The sequence below is a fragment of the Gossypium arboreum genome, chromosome 12 (assembly GCF_025698485.1).
Source record: "Gossypium arboreum isolate Shixiya-1 chromosome 12, ASM2569848v2, whole genome shotgun sequence".
Taxonomy (NCBI): Eukaryota; Viridiplantae; Streptophyta; class Magnoliopsida; order Malvales; family Malvaceae; genus Gossypium; species Gossypium arboreum.
Genome location: NC_069081.1, coordinates 43,394,103 through 43,399,794, shown reverse-complemented (window position 1 = coordinate 43,399,794; position 5,692 = coordinate 43,394,103). Strand labels below are relative to the sequence as shown.

The 5,692-nt window shown below is 38.4% G+C and overlaps 1 non-coding gene across 1 annotated transcript; it reads left to right on the top strand.

Moving 5' to 3' along the window:
- The first annotated feature begins 3,880 nt into the window (after positions 1–3,880).
- LOC128286120 (small nucleolar RNA R71) lies at positions 3,881–3,987 on the top strand. The gene has a single exon (XR_008276665.1). It is a non-coding gene; the product is annotated as a small nucleolar RNA R71 (small nucleolar RNA).
- The last annotated feature ends 1,705 nt before the right edge of the window (positions 3,988–5,692 follow it).

Sequence of the window (5,692 nt, the reverse complement as noted above, 5' to 3'; positions counted from 1 at the left end):
ATTTTGGTAATTTTGTAAACCAAGGGTATTTTAGTAATTTTACAAACTAGGGGTATTTTGGTAATTTTATAAACCAAGGGTATTTTAGTAATTCTATAAATTAAAGGTAAAACGGTAATTCTGTAAACTGAGGGTAAAACGGTAATTCTATAAATCAAGGGTAAAATAGTAATTCTGTAAACTGAGGGTAAAATGGTAATTCTGTAAATCGAGGATAAAATAGTAATTTTGTAAACTGAGGGTAAAACAGTAATTCTATAAATCGAGGTAAAACAAGAATTTCACGTAACCGAGGGTAAAATGGTAATTCAGAATCGAGGGTAAAATGGTAATTTTACAAGTCGAGGCATTTCAATAATTGGTAAACTAAAGTATTCTAAACATGGATAACAATACAAATGGGCCTAAAGCCTATTCTCGACCCAAATGGGCCCACACGCCGTGTGGCCCTTTTAGCCCAAATATAGCCACAAATATGAGATTCACCTAGCCTAGCCCAATATTTACTACACAATCAAATAACTTATCCAATTGGGCTCAGAGGCCCATTAGGCCCACATGACCCCTTCGCCCATCGCGTCCAAGTAGCCATCCTACAGCCTAGAGTAGTAAGAAATACACACGATAGGAGATCGGAGTTAATCCACTCTCCGAGCACTCTTAGCCGACGCCCAACCCAAACGAGCACGCCATACAATGAAAGGGATCACCAAGAAAGGTGCCTTTACTCTCCTCATGGTTCCTCTATTTAAAGCCGACTTCACATCCACTCTTATGTTAGCTTCCGATGTGGGATCCTCCATTATCGAGTTTAAATTCAACACCACTCTTGCCACCCCTTGTTAGCAAAATAAATGCTCTTCGCTTGCCATGAGTTTCAACCTGGACCTCCTTGCCACCTCTATAACGCAACCTTCCTCCCTCTTATGTGGCGCTACTTTGCCACTAGACCACAAGGCTTTTGTGTCACAATATCTCCAACAATATTCTTAAGGCCTACCTACTACACCTGTGGTTTGATTTACCTTAAACCAAAAATTTTTTGCTAGAGTCCGTGTTTAAACCTGTGACTTCTCCAACACTTCTCAACATATTTAACCACTAAAACAAGCCTTCATTAGCGAAATTTACATGCACAACAAAATATTATAAGCTGCCTTCAACCACTCCAATGCTCAAGGCCCAAAACTTCTAGGCCCAAATTCAGGGTGTTACAAAAAATGGAAAGAAAAGGAAATTAAAGGTGGGGGAAAGAAGAAAAGGAAAGGAAAGGGAAAGGGGAAGGAAAAAGGAAAAGGGGACACGGTCGTGTAACGGTTCGTGTTAGGCCACACGACCGTGTCACATGCACGTGTGGCTCGAATTCCAGCCCGTGTTCATCTGGGAACGTTATAGCCCATTCGTCACATGGCCGTATCGCATGGCCGTGTGCCATGTTGTTCATTTCTCCCATTCTCATGTTGTATCCCACACGCCCGTGTGTCCATACACACAGCCGTGTGCTTCACCCGTAGGGCCCTCTGACTTGTTTAAAATTTAAAAATTTAGCTCTAGTTTTCACACTGCCTTTGACACTCCCATGTGTCTAGGGCCGTGTGGATCACACGGCTGTATCACACACCCGTGTGGTCTCTATTAGGCCGTGTCTATGTCGATATTTGGGAAAATTGAGTCCCAGGATCAACCTGGCCATGTCGCCAGGCCGTGTAACACACTGTTTGATTCCTGTTAGAGCACACGGCCTGGGACATACCCGTGTGTCCAGGCCGTGTGGGTTAAAAAACTTGCATTTCAACATGAAAAAATAGATAAAAGTAGACTAGTTGTGGTGTTGGTGCTTGGGTTGCCTCCCGAGAAGCACTTATTTAGAGTCTAAGCTCGACTTTCCTTTCATTCACATGGTCATGATGGATCACAGAGTTGAAACTTATCTTTCTCGCGGTCAATTCCTTTATTTAAATAAGGTTTAAGTTGAGTATTGTTTACCTTAAAAGTTCCAAAATATGAATGGGTTACCTCGACTGTACCGTATGGAAAGACTTTGAGTACTGTAAAAGGAGCCGCTCCATTTGCGTTGAGCTCTGTATTGATAATTCGAGGGTCCTTTTTATCTAACCAGACTTGGTCCCCTACCTTGAATTGGTTCGTCTCGTCTTTATGCTCGTCATGGTTTTGCTTCTGCTCTTCCTTTCCATAAGTTCGCCATTCGTCTAGTTCATCTATTTGTAGCACTTGTCATTCATGAATGGTTCAATTGTTAGTGTATGAACTAGAACATGGCTTGTTGATGTTACCCGAGAATTTTTCCTACAAAGAGGGTTGAACAATAAGGTTACTCATATTAAAAGAACTTGTGTAATCATCTCGATCACTAGTCTTTTTGTCAGAATCACGAGCTTAGAGTTTAATCATGTTATCGCCTACCCGAAGTGCGAGTTCACCTGTTCCAACATCAATGATAGATCTAACAGTTGCTAAAAAGGTCCTGCCTCGAATTAAGGGTACGTCACTGTCCTTATCCATGTCTAAGACAATGAAATTGACTGGGAATATGAATTTGTCAATTTTAACAAGCACATCTTCAAAGATACCTCTAGGAAATCTAATAGTTTTATCAGCTAATTGTATGCTCATACTAGTTTGTTTGGGTTTCCCTAGTCCTAGCTGCTTAAACATCTTCTAGGGTATGACATTAATACTAGCCACTAAATCAGATAAAGCATTATTAACATTCAAACTACCAATTAGGAAAGGAATCATAAAACTCCTGGATCTTTCAGTTTGTTGGGTAGCTTGTTTTGCAAAATAGCTGAGCAAACTATATTTAACTCCACATGTGATGACTCATCTAACTTCCATTTGTTTGCTAAAATCTCCTTTAAAAATTTAACTACGTTTGGCATTTGTGAAAGAGCTTAAATGGTAAGTTAATATGTAATTTTTTAAGTAGTTTAAGGAATTTACCGAATTGTTCGTCTATGTGGTCTTTCCTTGTCACATTGGGGTATGGCACACGAGGTTTATATTCTTTGATTACCACTTTTGTGTACCATGAATCCCCTCAACCTTACCATTACTTACTACAGCTTCATGCCTTGTTTCCGATTTAGGTTCAGCTAACCCTTCTTTGTCGCATACAGTGATGGCATGGAGTTGCTCCCGTGGGTTAGTTTTTGTATTACTAGGCAAGCCACCATGTGGTCGTTCAGAGATCAACTTAGAAAGTTGACCTATTTGAGTTTCGAGCCCTTGAATTGACGCTTGCTGATTTTTAAGTGCTGTCTTAGTATTCTGAAAATGAGTTTCTGACACCGAGATAAATTTTGTAAGCATTTCCTTAAGGTTTGGCTTTTTCTCCTGTTGGTAAGGTGGTTGTTGAAAACTTGGAGGGTGTTGTGGCCTTTGATTCCCTTGACCACCCCATGAAAAATTGGGATGTTTCCTCCAACCTGCACTGTAAGTGTTACTATAAGGGTTATTTTGAGGTCTAGAATTGTTACCCATATAGCGGACTTGTTCTCCCTCGGTGTTGGGGTTGAAGGATGGATAGTCTGCGTTGTGCATCCCTCTTCTATTTGAATCACACCTCATCACTGGATGCACCTAAGTAGAATCATACAAACCATCAATCTTTTTATTCAATAGTTCTACCTGGTTAGATAGCATAGTGACCGCATCGAGGTTGAAAACACTAGGTGATTTTGTCTGCTTCGTTCTCATGACTTGCCACTGATAGTTGTTTAGTGACATCTCTTCAATAAATTCATAAGCCTATTCGGGTGTTTTGTTGTTCAAGGTTCCACCAACGGCTGCATCAATCAGTTACCTTGTTGAAGGGTTCACACCGTTGTAGAAAGTCTGAACCTGTAACCATAAAAGTAACCCATGGTGAGGGCACCTTCTCAATAAATCCTTGTATCTCTCCCATGCATCATAAAGTGTTTCTAAATCCATCTGCACAAAAGAAGAGATATCATTCCTCAATTTATCCGTTTTAGCCGGCGAAAAATATTTAAGCAAAATTTTTTCGGTCATTTGTTCCCAAGTAGTGATTGACCCTCGTGGTAACGAGTTCAACCATTGTTTAGCCTTATTCTGTAATGAAAAGGAAACAACCGAAGGCGAATGGCATCTTCAAAAATGCCATTGACCTTAAACGTGTCACAGAATTCCAAAAAAATTGCTAAATGAATGTTTAGTTCCTCGTCCTGCAAACCATAAAACTAAACAGACTATTGTATCAGTTGAATCGTGTTAGGTTTCAGTTCAAAAATATTTCCAGAAATAATAGGTCTAACAATACTTGATTCAGCCCCCTCTAAATTAGGCTTAGCATAGTCATACATAGTACGAGGAGCAGGATTCTGATTCACAGGATTTGCAGCAACCACAGGAGGCAGCGGATTATTTTGATTTTCAGCCATCTCCTCGATATTATTGGTGTCATTCTCGTGCTCTTCCTCTATATACTATAGACTTCTCCTTATTTCTCTACAATTTCTACGAGCTGTGCTTTCAATTTCGCTGTCAAAAAGTAGAGGTCCTGACAAGTTTCTTCTAGTCATAAACTATAAAAACCTGCCGAAAGCAAATAAAAGAAAAATTAGTAATTAAAATAAAAACAAAATAAAATTGCAATAACAATAAAAATGGCTAAAGTAATAAAAATTAAGTGTTCCTAATATCTTAGTCCCCGGTAACGGCGCAAAAAACTTGAAGATCGCTAAACTGACTAAAAATTCAACTAAGGCAAGCGCACCTATCGAACAGTAGTATAGTTTATGGTGAGACCAGAAATATCGTATCCATAAGGACTAAAAGTACTATTAATTACTATCTTTTTATTATCTAGCCTAAGAATTAAAGAGGTGTTTTTAAACTAGAATTAACTATTTAATTAACTAAGAACACGACAGAAATAAAAGTTGGAAAATTCTTTTGGAAAACCGATAGAGAAGATAATACCCAAGGAAGAATCCACCTAGACTTCACTTACTACTTCTGAACTAGATGATTTATTCACTTGACTTAATCCGTAGAAATCCCTAGTTTATGTTAATATCTCTCTCGAGACTAAAAACAACTGACTCTAGGTTGATTAATTGAAATCTCTTTCTAATTAAAACCCCTATTGTCGCATCAACTCGATCCATGGATTCCCTTATTAGATTTGACTCTAATCCGGTAGATTTATATCGTCCTATCTCTAGGACAGCAATCAACTCTGCTTAATTATGAAAGATCTACTCTTAAACAGGGACTTTGCTCCACTAAATAAGCACATCAAAACTTGAATTAATATCCTGAAATATTAAAGCAAGGATTAAAACTAATAATTAAGAATAAGAACAAGTATTTATCATATAATTCAAAAGATAATAAGATTTATCTTAGGTTTCATCTTCCTTAGGTATTTAGGGAATTTAGTTCATAATGATGGAGGAAAACATCTCAAAATTGGGAAAACAACAAAACATAAAGAAACCCAAAAACTTCGGTAGAACTTGAATGGAAATCTTCAGTCTTGAAGTCAATCTATAACACCCCTATCCTATAACCATTGCCAGAATAGGTAAGGGGCATTACCAGACAGACTGAACATTTCATATCAATTCGGAAACACAGATATCACATATCATTTATACATAGGCAGTTATCAACAATCCATTCATTATAACAGTCTACGAGACCT